The sequence below is a fragment of the Halichoerus grypus genome, chromosome 7, assembly GCF_964656455.1.
Source record: "Halichoerus grypus chromosome 7, mHalGry1.hap1.1, whole genome shotgun sequence".
In the NCBI taxonomy this organism is placed as follows: Eukaryota; Metazoa; Chordata; class Mammalia; order Carnivora; family Phocidae; genus Halichoerus; species Halichoerus grypus.
The window spans coordinates 65,855,725-65,876,248 of record NC_135718.1 but is presented as its reverse complement, the minus strand read 5'-3'; positions in this window follow the sequence as shown (position 1 = coordinate 65,876,248).

The following is a 20,524-nucleotide window of genomic DNA, read 5'->3' as shown; positions in this document are numbered from 1 at the left end:
GCCCCTGTGGCGGGGGATGGGCTCAGTGGGAATCAGTCTTTGGGGCTTTTGTTCTCTGGCACCTTTCCCTGGCGGTTTCTGCATCTCTTCCACGAGTCAGAGCAGAAGAGACCGTTTCCAACCCTCTGCCTCAGAGTAGAGAGACCGCAGTCTGTTCTTCAGTGAGCTCTCCAGGCCACACCGTCTCTGTTTCTGTCCGTGCTGCTATAAACTGCAGCGTCCTGGGTTGTGCGCCCCTTCGCAGCGCCCCCAGTCCTGCCTCCAGGTCAGAGCACGTCTCTGCCCTTTGTGCTTCTAAAACCACCAGCCGCTCCCAGTTCGCGTGCGTGTGACCCCGCTGCTCCGGGTTTCCGCCCCGGGGGCTGCCCTAAAGTCCTTTCCCCACCACTACTGGTCTGCGAGTCTGTGCCCATCCACATCGCGCGAGGCTGTCGCTCACCGGCGGTGTAGGATCCCCACGGCCAGGCTCCCTCCCGCTGCCGTTTCTCCTCCGATATCTGCCTGCGGAATCACGGCTCCCCGCTTCGTACCTCAAAACCAACCGCCTGCGATGTTCTGTTTGTAGAGATCCAGATCTTCTTACATCTCAGGCTGGTTTCATGGGTGCTCAGAGTGGTCTGGTAGATATCCAGCTCAATTCCGGGGATCAGTTGAAATAGGGTCCCCTACTCCTCCGCCATCTTTCCCCCGCTCCCCTGGAGATACTCTTCTGACATTTGATCTGTTTCTGGAAAAACAAAAGATAACTCAAGAAGGAACAGTAGACTGTTGGCTCCTGGGCCCATCTGTGTCCCACCACCTCCAGTGTTAGCTTTGCCTAAGAGCTAAAAAATGCAGGGATCACTGATGCCACCAAGAACTTTAAATGGCTTAATACATTTCTTTGTATGATGCTAATAGATTCCTGATTTTTCATTTTAAGGCTGGCTAGGCCATAGGTCCATGATTATCATCAGTGACTATTTTGCGAAGTGCCTTGAAACAAGGCAGACAGTCAATTTGATCAGTGTGTTAATAAATGAAAGACAGATTTCCACTATAGATGAATGTTGATTTCCAATTACATATGTTCCTAAAATTTGTGTTACGGGTTTTTTTTTAATAAACGGGATATGTGTAGTATTTCTTTTTCATAGACTTACAATTCCAGATAACTTTTTACTTGTCTATAGACATTGAAAACTGAAGGTTTGTTTCTTCCCTTTTCCAGTTTTGCAACCTACCAACACCCTCTCCCTCTTCTCTGTCAAGAAGTTCATGATATATGGACATCTCTTTTGAATTAGAATAACCACCCCCTCCAATTTACTTCCTGTAAATTTTAATTTCCAAGTGAAAGTTGGTCTTAAAGTAGGTGCATACTTGTAAATACCTTTATTTTGCCATTATAAGGCAATAGAAAATAAATTTCAAATGTATGTAATAACTCAAATTTTAAAACCTTAAAATTAGTGATTAACAACAGTATCAATCCTAAGAAAATAAAAGATGGAAATTTTGGGTAAAAGCTCTTAAATGTACCAAAAAGCTTGTTACATTTATGACACAAAAACAAGGTATCTATTTTCACTTGGCACACATAATGTGTGCTGGCTGGCTAGCAATGGTTGTAATTATGTGGTATACAATAAAGGGTTCCACTGATGCCAAAAACAGAAAAATGGGTGAACCAGGCCAGAAACCATGCATTGGGTAAATAACTTCCTAGACAAATGAATTTAGCTGATTTTAAGAAAGCAATTTCTTTTACTTTCAGTTTTATGAGCTTTATGGATAGATCCAAACTCTTTATTTTAAAAAAAGTGGTCCAGTTTCATTCTTTTGAATGTAGATGACCAGTTTCCCCAATACAATTTGTTGAAGAGACAGTCTTTTTCCCAGTTGGTATCCTTTCCTGTTTTGATGAAGATTAATTGACCACATGGGTGTGAGTTTATTTCTGAGTTTTCTATTCTATGTGTCTATTTTTGTGCCAGTACCATACTGTTCTGATTATTACAGCTCTGTAACATGACTTGAAGTCCAGAATTGTGATGTCTCCAGCTTTGCTTTTCTTTTTGAAGATTGCTTTGGCTATTTGGGGTCTTTTGTGGTTCCACACAAATTTTAGGATTATTTGTTCCAGTTCTGTGAAAAATGCTATTGATATTTTGATAGGGATTGCATTAAATGTGTAGACTGCTTTGGTTAGTATGGACATTTTCACAATATTTGTTCTTCCAGTCCATGAGCATGGAATGTGTTTCTATTTCTTTGTGTTGTTTTCAATTTCTTTCATCAATGTTTATAGTGAAATTTCAGCATACAGGTCTTTCACCTTCTTGGTTAAGTTTGTTTCTAGGTATTTTATTATTTTTGGTGCAATTGTAGATGGGATTGTTTTCTTAATTTCTCTTTCTGCAGCTTCATTATTAGTGTGTAGAAATGCAATAAATTTCTGTACATTGATTTTTGTAACCTGCAAATTTCCTAAATTCATTTATCAGTTCTAGTAGTTTTTTTCCGGGAATCTTTAGGGTTTTCCATATATAGTGTCATGTTGTCTGAGCATAGTGAAAATTTTACTTCTTTCTTAGCAATTTGGATGTTTTTATTTCTTTTTGTTGTCTGATTGCTGTGGCTAGGACGTCCAGTACTATGTTGAATAAAAGTGGTGAGAGTAGACATCCTTGTCTTGTTCCTGACCTTAGGGGGAAAGCTCTCAGTTTTCCCCATTGAGTATGATTTTTCACTGTGGGTTTTTGATATACGGCCTTTATTAAGTTGAGGTATGTTGTTGAGGGTTTTCATCATGAATGGATGTTATACTTTATCAAATGCTTTTTCTGCATCTATTGAAATGATCATATGGTTTTTATCCTTTCTTTTATGGATGTGATGCATCATGTTGATTGATTTGCAAATATTGAGCCACATTTGCATGCTGGGAATGAATCCCACCTGACTGTGGTGAATGATTTATTTTTTGTTTGTTTTTAAGATTTTATTATTTGAAAGATAGAGAGAGAGCATGAACAGGGGGCAGGGGCAGAGGGGGAGAGAGAAGCAGGGAGCCCAACGCGGGAGCAGGGAGCCCGACACAGGACTCAATCCCAGGACTCTGGGATCATGACCTGACCCAAAGGCAGACGCTTAACTGATTGAGCCACCTAGGCACATGGTAAATGATTTTTTTAATGTATTGTTGGATTTGGTTTGCTAGTATTTTGTTGAGGATTTTTGCACTTATGTTCATCAGGGATATTGGCCTCTTTTTTGGTGGTGTCTATATCTGATTTGGTTTCAGCGTGATATTGGCCTCATGAAATGAATTTGGAAGTTTTCCTTCTTCTTCTGTTTTTTTGGAAAAGTTTGAGAAGAATAGGTATTAATTCTTCTTTAAATGTTTGGTAGAATTTGCCTGTGTAGCTGTCTGGCCCTGGACTTTTGTTTGTTGGGGCTTACTGATTCAGTCTTCTTGCTTGTAATCAGCCTGTTCAAATTTTCTATTTCTTCTGTTTCTGTTTTGGTAGGTTATACATTTCTAAGTATTTATGCATTTCTTATAGGTTGTCCAATTCGTTGGCATATGGTTTTTCATAATATTCTCTTACAATTGTTTGTATATCTGTGGTGTTGGTTATTTTTCCTCTTTCGTTTGTGATTTATTTGAGTCCTTTCTTTTTCCTTCTTTCTTTCTTTCTTTCTTTCTTTCTTTCTTTCTTTCTTTCTTTCTTTCCTTCCTTCCTTCCTTCCTTCCTTTCTTCCTTCCTTCCTTCCTTCCTTCCTTTCGTCTCTTAATGAGTCTGGCTAGAGGTTTATCAATTTTGTTGATCTTTTCAAAGAACCAGCTCCTGGTTTCATTGATCTGTTCTATTGTTTCCTTTGTTTGTATATAATTTATTTCTGCTGTAATCTTTTTTATTTCCTCCCTTCTGCTGGTTTTGGGTTTTGTTTGTTCTTCTTTTTCTAGCTCTTTTAGGTGTAAGGTTAGGTTGTTGATTTAAGATTTTCCTTGCTTCTTGAGGTAGGCCTGTATTGCTATAAACTTCTCTCTTAGAATTACTTTTGCTGTGTCCCAAAGGTTCTGAGCTATTATATTTTCATTTTCATTTGTTTCCATGTACTTTTAAATTTCTTCTTAGATTTCTTGGTTGACCCACTCATTGTTTAGTAGCATGTTATTTAACCTGCATGTATCTGTGGTCTTTCCAGATTTTTTCTTGTGGTTGATTTCTATTTTCATAGGGTTATGGTCAGAAAAGTTGCCTGGTATGACTTCAGTCTCTTTGAATTTGTTGAGGCTTGTTTTGTGGCCTAATATTCTGGAGAATGTTCCATGTGCACTTGAAAAGAATGTGTATTCTGCTGTTTTAGGATGGAGTGTTCTGAATATATCTGTTAAGTCCATCTGATCCAGTGTGTCATTCAAAGCCATTTTTTCCTTGGTGATTTTTGTTAGATGATCTATTAATGTAAGTGGGGTGTTAAAGTCCCCTACTATTATTGTTTTACTATTATTAGTCCCTTTATGTTTGTTATTAAATGTTTTATGTATTTGGGTGCTCCCATGTTAGGTCCATAAATATTTATGATTGTTATATCTTTTTGTTGGATTGTCTCCTTTATTTTTATATAGTGTCCTTCCATGTCTCTCTCTCTTTTTTTTTTTTGAAGTCAGTATCTTTTATTTAGTTAATTTTGTTTATTTATTTATTTTATGATTTTTTTTTATTATTATGTTATGTTAATCACCATACATTACATCATTAGTTTTTGATGTAGTGTTCCATGATTCATTGTTTGCGTATAACACCCAGTGCTCCATGCAGAACGTGCCCTCTTTAATACCCATCACCAGGCTAACCCATCCTCCCACCCCCCTCCCCTCTAGAGCCCTCAGTTTGTTTTCCAGAGTCCATCATCTCTCATGGTTCATTTCCCCCTCTGATTTCCCCCCTTCATTCTTGTTTCTTTTTATGGACTTTGTTATAAAGTTTATTTTGTCCAAAATAAGTATTGCTACCCTGGCTTTCTTTTGACATTCATTTGCATGATAAATGTTTGTCCATCCCCTCACTTTCAATCTGCAGGTGTCTTTAGGTCTGGCATGATTCTCTTGTAGACATCCTATAGATGTGTCTTATTTTTTTTTATCCATTCTGTCACCCTATGTCTTTTGATTGGAGCATTTAGTCCATTTACACTCAAAGTAAGTTTTTTTAAAAGATTTTATTTATTTATTTGACAGAGAGAGACACAGCGAGAGAGGGAACACAAGAGGGAGAAGCTGGCTTCCCGCTGAGCAGAGAGCCCGATGCGGGGCTCCATCCCAGGACCCTGGGATCATGACCTGAGCCGAAAGCAGACGCTTAACGACTGAGCCACCCAGGCGCCCCCACTCAAAGTAATTTGTGATAGATATGTATTTATTGCCATTTTGTTACTTGTTTTGTGGTTGTTTTTGTAGCTTTTCTCTGATACTTTCTTCTCTTTCTCTCTTTCATGGTTTGTTAGTTTCCTTTAGGGATATACTTGGATTCCTACTCTATTTTTTGCATATCTATTACTGTTTTTTTATTTGTGGTTACCATTCAGTTTATATACAACATCTTCTGCATAAAAAGTCTATAATAAGCTGATGGTTGCTTAATTTTGAACTCACTTTTTACTCCTCTCCCCTCCACATTTTAGATATTTAATATAGTGTTTTACATTCTTTTATTTTGTATTTCTCTTGACTTATTTTTATACTTCATTTTATACTTCATGAAGTATATTTATATTTATACTTCATGAAGATATACTTCATTTTTCTTTTTCTTTTGTCTTCTCGATATTTAGTTGTAGAATTTGTTCTGCCAGTGTTCCAATTGCTCTCTGCTTTATTTACTTAGATGTGAGTGATATCTAGTCTTAAACGTTGGACAGGGTGAGCTTAGGGTCCTTCAACTCTGCCGTCTTCACAAGCTCCCCATAGCATGTACTTATAACATAATACCATAAATATGATTGTTAAAGCTGTTTTTTAAACCTAACAGTATATGGCATAGACATGTTTCCATGTCACTCTTTGGAAATTTTGGCATTTCCTATTTATGTATAGGACCCAGAAAGTCAAAAATTACTGGTGGCTCTGGAAGCATCCAGTTACTGTGAACATCCAAATAAAGTCTGTAAACGTCCTTAGCAGGGGAGAAAGTGCTTATTTATAAATGTGACCCCCATTTACATCACAATCTGCTGGAGGGAGACCAGATATCCTTGTTTCCTTATGTATAAAATATACATATACGTTCACAACCACAATCAAACAAAGCATCAGAGCCCAGTCAAGAAAACAAAAAGCATAGTAATTATTTTTAACAGAGCATTTAATAAAGAAGATTGATTAACAGTATCAGATTTAAGCAAAAAGGGAACGTTAAAGTAAAACATGTAAATACTTGCAGGTAGCAACTGTGACCCCTGTGGCTGGGGGAACAGAGGGAAGAGTTAGATTAGCAAACCTGTAAGCTTGGAGGGTCCCTGAGATGCTGGGACTAAGACTTCCACAGAGCGGGTGCCTCCACTTGCTGGTGGTACCTCTGAGTATGAGGCTGGTTCCAGCAGTGATGGAAGAAGCTCAAAACTGGAACTATACTTTGCTGCTGGGGCAAAAGGACATTGCTGGGGTAACAATGACAGGATTTAGGGGCGCAAGGGAAGGAGCAAATCCCTTCTTCCTCCTCCAGGCTTCTCCTCTCCCTCTATTGTTTCCATTTGCAAAATCTAACAGGAAATGCTTTCTCAAAAGAGAATGGCATTTGGAGACCCCAGGTCCCAGCTTCCTGGAGTAGAACAGAAAAAGGTGGGTTTGTAGCTGAGAGAAAACAGGTTAATCCAGCTCAGAGAGTGCTTGGATGTAAATGTGATTCCCATTTTGTAGTTACAGGGTGCTAAAGCAGATCTGGACATTCTTGTTTCTCTGGTTATGAGTTATTTGTAAGTACAAGCAAAGAAAACTATGAAACAGGGTGCCTGGGTGGCTCAGATGGTTAAGCGTCTGCCTTCGGCTCAGGTCATGATCCCAGGGTCCTGGGATCGAGTCCCGCATCGGGCTCCCTGCTCCTTGGGAGCCTGCTTCTCCCTTTGCCTCTCTCTCTCTCTCATGAATAAATAAATAAAATCTTTAAAAAAAAGAAAACTATGAAACAGACAAGTTGTCTAACTAAGTAAACATAAGTTCATGGCAATAGCGTTCTCCACTAATCTATGCTTAAGAAGTAAATCTGATTTGTCAATAAACCAATAGCAGTAGTTTCCAAAATTATTTTAAAAACATTTTTGATAGAAAAACTTAGTGAAGAAATTATTTATCAATTTATTTTTTTATTTTTATTTTTAAAAAGATTTTATTCATTTATTTAACAGAGAGAGAGAAAGGGAGAGAGCAGGAGCCAGGGGGAGCGGCAGAGGGAGACGCAGACTCCCCACTGAGCAGGGAGCTCAATGTGGGGCTCCATCTAGGACCTGTGATCATGACCTGAGCCGAAGGCAGATGCTTAACTGACTGAGCCACCCAGGCGCAGTCGGTTATTTATTGTTTTTAAATAAATTGGGGGGAAAGTTTGCATCATTTGACTTGGGAATTTGAAGACTTAACCCAACTCTGCATTCTACCACATATATTTAAAACCAGCATTTAGCTGGTAGTAAGTGGCCATAAAGTGTAAATAGGCTGCATATACCAAAAGGATATTTCTCTTTTTCTACTTGTGTTATTTAATTCCTTCCTTGAAGTAGCTCTCCTTTTAAAGTCCATGGAAACAAGGGTGCCTGTGTGGCTCAGTCGGTTGGGCACCAGACTCTTGATTTCTGCTGGGGTCATGATCTCAGGGTCAAGCCTTGTGTTGAGCTCCCCGCTCAGCAGGGAGTCTGCTTGAAATTCTCTCCCACTCCCTCTCCCTCTGTGCCTCATCTGCTTGGGTGCAGCTGTGCACACTCTCTCTTTCTAAAATAAATAAATAAAATATTTTTTAAAAAGTCCATGAACACAGCCAGCCACATGAGAAATAAGTAACCTATTGGTTACTTTGTGCTTGAGCAGAACTCTTGGTTATTTTATCTTTTTTACTTTTTATTCAGTTTTATTGGAAAGTAGAACATTAATTCATTCACTTTATTTAATGCCTTCAGTGTGTCTACTTTGTTAAGTGGTGGGGATATAAAGATAAAGAGACAGACCCTGCACTCAAGGGACTTGTGATCTAATAGAGGAAGATGGCTATGTACACAGTAACTGATTTAGCAGGATACCACGATACAATCAGATAGATGGTGCCATGAAGACATTAGAGGAATGGTCAATTCTGTCTCTGGGATGGGGATGCTTAAGAAAGTATCCACTGAGGAAGTAGTAGATATCAAGTAGATAGTGAACATAGGTGAATAGCCTTCATCGATTCTTCTTTTTACTTTGTGCATCAGATATTGTATGTGGAAATGTCAGAGATACTATACCAGTGAAATAGTAAGAACAAAACCACAGTGGTATAAGAGCCAAAAGGAAGAAGAAAGAATTCAGAAATATAAAAATCTTTGCCAAGAAGAGCAAGTTTTTTCAATTGTTTGAGAAATTTCTGTATTAAATTTGTTGGCATTGAAAAAATTAGCCAAAGGTAGGCTAAGCTTTTTATATCTGACCTTGAACTTTTATAATACACTATTTCATTTTCAGTTTAGTTAATCACATGTTCCCTTTGAATATTATTTCAGCCATTTTTCCTTTGGCCTTATAAAATGCAAATTATACTGTACAAAAGCAATTTTAATATAGGAATTGCAGACTCCATTTATCTTCACAAAGTATGTGCCATAATCAGAGAATATTTAGCTGTATAACTGATGGTAGAATTTAGCTTGGAGTGAAAATATGGCAGCAAGTGAAGCATATTTGAGGGAGGAATTCAGGCACAAATACGTGGAGTTTTGGTAGTTTGGATTTTTTTTTTAAGATTTTATTTATTTATTTGACAGAGAGAGAGAGAGCACAAGCAGGGGGAGCAGCAGGCTGAGGGAGAGGGAACACAAGAAGGGGGGAGTGGGAGAGGGAGAAGCAGGCTCTCCACTGAGCAGGGAGCTGGATGCGGGACTTGATCCCAGGACCTTGAGATCATGATGTGAGCTGAAGGCAGATGCTTAACCGACTGAGCCACCCAGGTGCCCCTGGGTAGTTTGGATTTTTGAACAATGTATTTGATCATGAATTGAAGGATGGGTCTGGGAGTTTTCCTAGTGATTTTTAAGGGGAAAAATATCATCAAAGGGTTTAAATTCTCTTTTTATTAAAAAATGGAATATGTAATTGGATACTTTATTACTTCAGTGAAAGACATATTTCAGGTATAGTCCATTGTAATTTGAGCTCCAGCTAACAAGACCTAGCTTTAGAGGAAGGGATTATACCTGGACATAGAGATTATGTTTTGTTGGAGTAAGAATTTGGAATAGTGATTTTCAAATGACTTCTGAGCCTTCTGGAAAACATGTTAATATGTAGATTTTCAAGCACTCTCCCTCCAACTCCCACCGTGAGATTCAGAATCAGTTGATTTGGGAAAAGTTCCATAAATTTGCATTTTTAAATAAGCACACCAAGTGATTCTAATATAGATAGCCTGGACTACACTTTAAGAAAGACCATAGAAATTTCTTCCTTCTGAAATTTTTTTAATCTAAAATTTCTTTTTCATAATGCAGAATACAGAGCTATTGGAAGGTAAAAGTATTAGAACAATTCTTGCATTCTTATCAGTGATTTCTGCTAAAGAAAAATGACTTTCCTAACTTAATTAATGCCTGCAAGCATGAGAGTGATGATTGTGTATGGTCTTGTTAGTGATTTGTTCCCTTTCTTTTTCTTCCTTTTTTTCTTCAGGTTTTTCTATTTTTCATACACTCTCCTGATTCTTCCTCCTTTGTTTCGATTGTACTGTATCTACATTGTCAGTATGTACAGACATTACATACTACACTAACTCCTTTATAACTAAGATCATTTAGACTTAGCTCTATGGGTAATATATATTTAATGTTCAGTTCTTATGTTGGATATCTCCCAAATCATTTTGTGTGCTGAAAGCTTCTGTAAGAAGGGTTCATGGGAGCAATCAGTATTTCCTAAGTATATTCATAACAGTTTATCTGTAGCCTTTTTATACTAGCAAACAAGGTTAGCTGGATTTAAATCCCTCATGTGAGAGTTTCCCTATTTTTTTTCCTGGAATACCTTAATTTTTCTCTTCTTGAATACTTTAAATATGTTATTCCATTGTCTTGTGGCATAAAGTATGTTGCTGTTGGAAAGACCAATGACAATCATATTTTTTTTCCTTATAAATGACTTGTTCATTGTGTCTGGTAGTCCAAATGATTTTTTCTTTTTACTTAACATCTAATACCTTTCACTAGAATGTGTTTCCGAGTTAGCTACTTCAGGTTGATTTTTCTAGGTTCAAGAAATTTCCTTAAAATATGATTTATGTTATCCTTTATTTCATGAAAGTTTTCTTAAATTACAGATTTTAATGTTTGTTCTGTCCCATTGTTTTGATTTTCTTCTTCAGAGACTCCTATTATATAGAAGTACCCCCTCTTTATATTCCATCTCTATCACTTTCTCTAAAATTTCTTTAAAAAATATATATTTTTAAAGATTTTATTTATTTGACAGAGAGAGAGGGAACACAAGCAGGGAGAGTGGGAGAGGGAGAAGCAGGCTTCCCGCTGAGCAGGGAGCCCGATGCGGTGCTTGATCCTGGGACCTGAGACCATGACCTGAGCCAAAGGCAAACACCTAAGCCTAACGACTGAGCCACCCAGGCGTCCCTCTTTTAAAAATATTTTTAAAAATTTCATTTTGCCTTAAAATACTTCCATTTTCTATATCTCTTCAGTTATTTTTCACCATGTTTGTTTGTACCTTAGTTTCTTCTAATGTAATGTTAATTTCTTAATTTAAACTTGTTTAATTCTTTCCTGAGTTCTTTATCCTCTTTCTCAAATCTTCCTTTTGCCATTCATAGTAAAGTTTTTTTTTTAATTCTGAGTTATTTCTTCTTTTATAGCTTCTATTATTTGAAACATTTCTTTTTGCTTGTTCTGAAATTTTAAATTGGAGTGCATGTCTTTCTGGCCTACTTTCACACTCTCTAGGGATATCTCCTACATTATTTGACTTCTTTCTTTCTTGTGGAAGGAATTGAGGGAGACCCCCAGCGAGTTGCAGAACTGAGGTCCTTCGCCCAATAGCGCTTGAGGAACTGGATCCTACTAACAGCCATGTGAATGACTTGAAAGTGGATCATCCTCTATTGAGCCTTTGAATGAGACCACAAATGCAGCTGACACCCTGATTGTAGTATTGTGAGAGATTTTGAACCAGAGGTACCCAAATAATTTATATTTGGATTCCTGATCCACAGAAATCCACAGATAATGTTTATTGTTTTAAACTGTTAATTTTAGAGTAACCAGTTACATGGCAAGAGATAACTAATACACAGGTCATAAAAGTAATAAGTGTCTATGTTGGCTTGGAACCCAGGGGATCTGATTTCAGTGTCTGTATTCTTCACCTGTATGTGACACTGACTTTGATTAACCTATACCTTTATGAGCTACTATTTCTACCAAATTAAATTTGACAATCCTCCAGTCCTTTGATTCTATTCATTCTTCTTTGAAAGAAACTTTCCAAACTAAAAATTTCCTGAACTGAGTAATAAGTGAACACTTCCTTTGAGTCATGGAAATTTAGAGTTAGGAGGAACCTGAAAATTCGTATAATCCAAATCTGTCTTTTCCCAGTTTTCACAGATGAAGAAATTAGGCCCAGAAAAATTAAGAGACTTGCCTGAAGTTACAGAATTAGCGAAATAATGAGGATTAAAGCCCAAGTCTCTTAAAGTCCAGTTTAGGGCCATGAGCAGGTACATACTGAGTTCTACATGGTCATAGCTCACTACTACATTCTGAATCTGGAGTAGATTCAAGTTGATTCCCCTTCAGTTTTGCTGTACAAAAACATAGGGACCCCCAAGGGATAGTTGACAAATAATGAGTAGGGTATTTATTTTCTTTGCTCTTAGGCTCATCTCCCCTGAAAGAGGGATCAACAGCTGGTGTCCAACTGAATGACTGTCTTCCAATCCCTTAACCACAGCACTGAATCCAACATAGCAATGAAATTTCATATTGAAAGCCAACTCCAAATGATTTGTCTTGGCTCGTCAGACTGCTCATTGAGAAGCATTTCCTGAGCTGGAGTGGAAGGGGCTGTGTTCAACCAGTAATGGCAGCCATGAGAGGAGGTTGAGGGTGTGATGGAGTGTGTGCCATGTACTTGCCCACTGACATTTCTGCAGATTTAGCAGCCTGGTCCTTCCTTTGATATTCCAGTCTTTCCCTGCTATGAACCCTTCTTGCCACATAAGCTGCCCAGGAAGGGTCACTTTCAATGCTCCATTGACCTTCATTTCTGGCATCTTTTTCTTCTCATTTGATGGTGAGTTTCAGCATATAAGTGGCATGGGTGGAATTTACCTTGTAACTGAGTGTAGTGTTGGAAGCAGAGCCGGTTCTCACATCCCTGAGGTTGGATGCTTTTATGGCTTTGTAGGCTTCATTTCTGGCTGGATCTAAAAGTCACATTGCCAGCAGACTTTCATTCAGCCCATCAGAAAAAAAAATGCAGGAAGATACAATGTTGCACATGCTTATTCTTTTGTCTTTTGCAAAACACTCCATTTTCCTCAGTCCCAGGGGGTCATGGGAATAAATTTACAGGTGAGTGTTAGTCCAGGTATCTTGGATGACAAGGTAAAATATTGGTCTTGTAGATCAAAAGCACAATTAACATGTGCCTTGGAACTTGGACAACTGTAGGAGCTGTGAGGCCGGGGCTTAAATATCTCCACGGGTGGTAGTTTCAACATAGTACTGCCAGCTTTTTTTTTTTTTTCTTTTCATTTTGGCAAAGTTGAGTGTTGGGCAATGTTAGAATTCAGGTAAATGCCTGGGAAAGTTCATTTCCTTCTATTCTTCTGCCTGCTGCTTAACTTTCTTCTATTTCGATTCATTCTATTTTCTTTTCAATGACCCATGTTTTCTCTATTATTTTTAGCATTGGAATATTGAAACCTCAATTAAAATTTTTATTTTTCAGAATATTTTTAATCAGAAATCTATATTATTGAAATAGTAAAAGAATGGTAGGATGCCTTCTGACAACTAGATATCCTCTGGTCTTGACTTCTGGAAAACACAAAACCCCTCCTCTTTTGGTGGGAAAGCAATAAAAGCCTGAACATGACTTGATGCTTTGAGTTGTGGAACTTGGGTAAGTCAGTTTGGATCTATATGCTTCATTTGTCCCTAAGTATAAATGTGTGTGTGTTGGGGGAGAGAGACAGAGTGACAGAGAGAGATAGTTTTCTGAACCTTTAGAATCCTGAGATTATGGAAGAAAAAGTTTGAGGTAATGAGAATCCTGTCCTCCCTCAACTTGAACAACTCTGTTGTTAGTTTTCTGTAAGGGCTTTTTGCATTAGAGTTTATTTGAAAGATGGTTTCTATTGTTTGAAATGTGAAAACTACCAGCATCAATGAACCTTAGGTTCCTTCTACTTCGAATAGTTTATATTACCTACATATAATCAGATAGTCCTAGGTTGGAGAGAAAGCCCCATGTCATGTTTAAAAACATCATCTCTGTCAGATGTCTCTGTCTTTGCATCACAACCACACCCTACTGAGGCCTTAGTTATTATCTTCTTTAAAGTGGAGATAATATTTTTTGTTTGTTTTTTATTTTTTTAAAGATTTTATTTATTTATTTGAGAGAGAGAGAGAGGGAGAACACAGAGAGAGAGAGTGAGAGGGAGAAGCAGACTCCCCACTGAGCAGGGAGCCCGATGTGGGACTCCATCCCAGCACCCTGGGATCATGACCAGAGCTGAAGGCAGACGCTTAACCGACTGAGACACCCAGGTGCCCTAAAGTGGAGATAATATTTGTATCAATTTCATAGGATTGTGGTGAGAACCAAGTGAGCTAGTTCACAGTGTTCAGCAAATCATAAATAATCAATAAGTGATAGGCATTATTATTAATCTGAAAAAACATTGGCATTATACATGGTATGCACTCTTCCTTTACTACATCATTTATGTTTATTTCAAATAAGTTTCTCCTAGAACCAATTCTAAAAGCATTGAAATAGAATATCTAATACTCTGCTGCTTTTTTAGCTTGACATCGCAAGGAAAATTTATATGATTTTAGAATGTTCACTTAAGTGCAAACTGATCTGTAAAATATACTGTACCATAACATGGCTATGTAGGTTTTGTCCAAAAGGTTTCAGTGAAAAGTTGAAATGAAAATAATTTAAGATGAAATGAACTGTTTCTGTGAATGATGCTTTACTGAAAATCAGCTTTTTCATAAAATTTAAGCATGTATTTGCAGAACTTTATTTTTCTTTGAGTTTTTGGGTCTCAATCTCTTTATCTGCAAAGTAAAGGGACTGGACCTGATAATTTTTCATATTTAATATTGATGATTCTAAGTTTCTTGTCATGGGATGTGGCATTTCAATCAATTCATCTAAATTCTCCAGGCATCTGTTTCTTCAGCTGCAAATTGAGAAAAGAATGTTCTTAGCTATCTGCTACCTTTAATTCTAGCACTAGAGTTTTGTCTTTTCTTTTTATGCTTGTCCTCATTACTCTTTGGTTACATAATCATCTAAAGTGTATCACAAAATAATTTCTAGGCATGTATTTTTAGGTGCATGGTTAAAAGTTTATCAACTTATACCAGGCAATTTCTGAGTGTTCCTTGGGATGCAATGGTGAAAAAAAACAACACATTTTCTGCCTCAGACATCAGACCTATGATGATGATGGTGATAATGATGAAGAAAATAAAGATAGTAAATGCAAACATCATTGCTTTAATTGGAATAAGTACAACATTTACTGGAAACAAAAGTTAAGAAAACCCAAATCAGCCGGGGGTAGGCTGTTTGTGAAGGCCAAGGCAACAGAAAGTATTCCAAGCCAGAGGAATACTGATTGCAAAACACAGAGCTCTAGATGAGAGAGCAATACTAGACTGGGAATTACAAATCTTTTAGCATTGTTGGAGTATGAAATGTAAAAAGAGAATGAGGTGGGATTGCTAAACAGGGGCCTACTAAGAGCTCATTTAATTGAGTAATGTCTGGCCATATGTTGAGATTATTCAAACATCTCTGAAAGCCAAGGTTTTAAATTAAAATAGGAAAGCAGTTTTAATATAAATTTCTGAAACTCTTACAAAAATACAGGAGTTCAGGATCAATAGTTTTATATTTTGCATTAGAAGAAACTAGACCAGGGAAACTAATTAAGGGTGCCTGGAAAACAACACCAAATTTATTTTACTTTAAAATGTTTCCTGAGGAGTTTTCTTCATCAGTTGAACACTAATCAGACATGAATTTCTAAGGTAAGTGTAAGATAACGTTCCTTAAAAAAAAATCTCTTACTTACCACCTCACACCAGTCAGAATGGCTAAAATTAACAAGTCAGGAAATGACAGATGTTGGTGGGGATGCGGAGAAAGGGAACCCTCCTACACTGTTGGTGGGAATGCAAGCTGGTGCAGCCACTCTGGAAAAAAGTATGGAGGTTCCTCAAAAAGTTGAAAATAGAGCTACCATACGATCCAGCAATTGCACTACTGGGTATTTACCCCGAAGATTCAAATGTAGGGATCCAAAGGGGTTCGTGCACCCCGATGTTTATAGCAGCAACGTCCACAATAGCCAAACTGTGGAAAGAGCCAAGATGTCCATCGACAGACAAATGGATAGAGAAGATGTGGTATATATATACAATGGAATATTATGCAGCCATCAAAAGGAATGAGATCTTGCCATTTGCAACGACATGGATGGAACTGGAGGGTGTTATGCTGAGCGAAATAAGTCAAACAGAGAAAGACATGTATCATATGACCTCACTGATATGAGGAATTCTTAATCTCAGGAAACAAACTGAGGGTTGCTGGAGTGGGGGTTGGGGTGGGAGGGATGGGGTGACTGGGTGATAGACACTGGGGAGGGTATGTGCTCTGGTAAGTGCTGTGAATTGTGCAGGACTGCTGAATCTCAGATCTGTATCTCTGAAACAAATAATGCAATAGATGTTAAGAAAAAAAAAAAGAAGATAGCAGGAGGGGAAGAATGAAGGGGGGGAAATCGGAGCGGGAGATGAACCATGAGAGATGATGGACTCTGAAAAACAAACTGAGGGTTCTAGAGGGGAGGGGGGTGGGAGGATGGGTTAGCCTGGTGATGGGTATTAAAGAGGGCACGTTCTGCATGGAGCACTGGGTGTTATGCAGAAACAATGAATCATGGAACACTACATCTAAAACTAATGATGTAATGTATGGTGTAATGTATGGTGATTAACATAACAATAAAAAAATCTCTTATGGGTTTTAATAATTTGTGAACTTGAAGATTTTATTTAAAATTCTCCCAGTGATTTTTTTTTATTGCCTTGCTCCATTAAAAAAAATCTACATAATTGATTACCTGGCATCTGATCTATTCCTATGATCCAATTTGAGTGAATTGAAAATTATTCTTTTCTTCAATGAAATGGAAAGATAAAGACAAACAATAAACATGTTCTATTAAAACAAAAAGACTGTCAATTATTCTAACTCTGGTTGAATTTTTGTAGAAAGAGCACACAACTCAGAAGCTGTGAATTCAAGATTCTGCTATTTATCATTTCAATAATGGTTTTATAAGCATACGTTACCTCATTAGCTTTTCTAAATTTAAAGCTATACATCCATATGGTTTAAAGAATCAAATTGTTCTAGAAGACTTGTGTAAAAGCCAGAAGTACCATATGCCTTACTTCCATTTTCCATTTCCTACAGGCAACCACTTCTAACATTTTTAGTTTCTTTTTTTTTTTTTTAAGATTTTATTTATTTATTTGACAGAGATAGAGAGGGAACACAAGCAGAGGGAGTGGGAGAGGGAGAAGCAGGCTTCCCGCTGAGCAGGGAGCCCGATGTGGGGCTCGATCCCAGGACCCTGGAATCATGACCTGAGCTGAAGGCAGATGCTTAATGACTGAGCCACCCAGGTGCCCCCCAACATTTTTAGTTTGATTCTATTTTTACCTCCATACCTCTAAATGACATGCTTATATTGGTACTTCTTAATTTTTAAAAGTTTATCATTATCTACTAATGTTCTCCTAAAGCACCTTTTCACCACTGCCCCCCTCAAAGCCCCCACTGCTCTTCTGAATATGTTTATACTCTTCAAGCATTTTATTTAATTTAGAAGAAATCTCAACCTTGAGACTTATGATCTACTCCAGTTTGAGCTCTCCTTTCACTATTATCCTGAGGACCCTCTTTGCCTCTGTCATGTGCTGGATCTCTTGTTTCCTATGTTTCATGTTTTTCTCTTCATCTTGATTTACTCCCTTGCTTTGGTGACACATGATCTTCAGTAGCTTACTCAGAAATAATACAAGGAAAATAATCTCTTTTGAGAGATCTCATACCTAAGAAGGAATTTGTCATGTATGATTGATATTTTTGCTGACTGTAAACTTCTACATTGGAAATTATTTTCCATCAGTCACTGCTCTCTCGCCTTTGAGCTCCTGGTGTTTCGTCCATTTGGCTGCTGTATTTTCTCTGTACCTGCACCCAAGAAGCTTAGCACTGGTGGATAAAGTCAGGACAAGCAGGCAGATCCTATTATAAATTTGTGACTACCAACATCATCTGGACTCTCAACAGTACCAATTCATTCTTTTACAGAAGCAAAAGGCTATTTTAAAAACTCTGTAAACAAACAAACATGAAAATCTCTACTTTCCTCAACCTTTAGCAGCTCTCCTTCCCCCACATTCTCAGCAGGTAATTTTGACTTTTACTCTTTTGGGAAAATAAAAGCCATCAAGGTGACAATTCCCTTGAGTTCTAGAAATGAAATCTACAAAGTGACATACATTTACACCTATCTGTTCATCTTTGGATGAACAGTTTTGCTTCTGTTTGTGTCTTGGAGTCTACTCTGTTCATGCTTGCAAAGCCCTATAATATTGATTCCTCCTCTTTTTTTTCTTATATATTCAATTTCTGTCAAATGGATCATTTCCAGTGGTTTCTCCAGTGCTCAAAACTCACCCATTAAATTAGTCATCCAACTTACCAGCCAACCAACCCAATAAACAACAAACAGCCCTTCTTGTACCTACATTATCCTTCAGCTATTGCTCTCTGCTCCCCTTTTCAGCCAAACCTTTCCCAAAGAGTTGTCCTTACTCCTCATTTCATTAGCTATATTCACTCCTTCACCACTCCATTCTGATTTTCTTGCTAACGTCCCAGTGACCTTCATCAAAAAATTTTGACCTTCCTACTATTACAAAGATCATCACATTTTCTTTTTTGAAGTAGTCTTTTTTTCCTGGGCTTGCATAACAAAACTTTGTTTTGTTTTGTCCTTCCTTCCATCTCCTTTCCTATAATATTGTCATCTTCTTGATTACTAAATGTTAGAATTTGTGAAAGGCTCTTTCCTTGGTTCTCCCTTCTTCTAATTCTCTTCTCTTTCCCTAAACAGTTTTACCTATGTATATGGCTAATTACTGCCTATAAACAAATAAGTAACATGTTTTTGTCTCCAGTCAAGATCTCTTTTCTGAACTCCAGACCCATACATCCAATTGCTTATATTACATATCTTTTTCGGGTCTTAATGGCACCTTAAACTCAATATGCCCAGTTCAAATTCAACTTTATTCCAGTGAAGTCAATCCTCTTCCAGTGTTTCTATTTTAGCTAATGGTACCTATCTTTCTCCAGTTATGTTGGCCAAAACTCTAGAGTCATTCTTGACATTTCTCTGTCCATCACCCCATATCCAATCCATCACCAATCTAGTTGGTGACATTTGCAATCACAATATTTCTCAAATCCTCTCACATTTCTCAATCTTCACCACTCTAGGTAAGCTACCAGTATCTATTATCTAAACTTCCTGGATAGTCTCTTAATTGGTGTACTTCTATCCTTGTCCCTCAATCTATTCTCCATACTATAGCCATTGTCATTTTTTAAAATGCAAATCTAAGTACATTATCTTTTACTTAAAGCCTCTCCATGGCTTCTTTCTGTTCTAAGGATAAAGACAAAAACTCCTTAACTTGGCCAACAGGGCTTACATACTCTACTCCTTACCTCTCTTCCCTCAGCTGGCACCATCTCATTCCTTACTTTCTTTTACCAGCTTTGCTGATTTCCTTTTTGGTTCTCCACTGAAGGAATGTACACTGCCTCCTCCCACCACAGGATCTTTGCTTATGCCGATCCTATTGAGAGCCAATATAGCTTAGCGGCTAAGTCTAATTTTCAAGGGAGACTTCCTGGGTTCAAATCCTGATTTTATAATTTACTGAGTTGTGTAAATTTGGGTAATTTATTTTACCTCCTGTGCCTCAGTTTCCTCAACTGGAAAACAAGGATAATTACAATATCTATCTTCAGGGATGTTAGGACGATCAAATAGTCATTTGTAGGGAATGCAGACATCTTTGTGGTCATTGCTTTCATGCAGTTCATTCCTCCGCTAAAGTTCAAACCCAGATCACTCCTCTTATCACAGCAAAGTGGTCAGCTGCACAAGAAGTGGACAAGAGGCTTACTCTTTACTCTGAGGAAAGGGATTGTTTTCTTGAATGAAGTGAGGAGGGAGTCTCACTCTCCTCTTTCTTGCCCAGTTAAATTCTTCTCAAACTTCTATTCAGCCCCAGAGTCATTTTCTCTGAGAAGCCTCCACTGACCTCTCTGATTGAATCTAATTACTCCATTACAGATTTTTTCCTATCTTGTCTCTTATTTGTAATGCTTAATATAGGTGCAATTTTATATTTTTCTGAATGATTTATTTATTTAGATCAACATTCTATCTTTCTCACTAGAATGTCAGCTCCAGGAGCCTAGGGATGGTGTTTGTTTTTGATAACTCTTCTTTGGGCCTAACACACTATCCAGCACATCCCAGATTCCCCCCAAATAGTTCTTGGCAGAAAAAGATGGCAAACATCCCTGATGGAAACTTCCTTGATAACCTGTTTTGGTGTTTAAGTTAGAGCTTTGCACAGTAATTAATAAGTTCAGAGAAGGAACACATGGCAGTCAAGCAAGCAGGTAAGCTGTTATCTGCTCCCAGTTTTTCAGCAGGTGACTCTGAGCAGGAAGGTTTTCCACTCAGTAAGGTAGGGTTTTGTGGAAATTATGTGCCAGGTACATGGACCTGGGTTTGATTCTTGGCTCCATTATCTGATGCTATGTGAACTTAGTCATGTCACTTGACTTCCCAGAGTCTTAGTTACCTCATCTGTCAGGACACCACAGTACATGGCACCGTTCTTTTTAACTAGGCAACTGAACCTATACGAGTTTCTATTG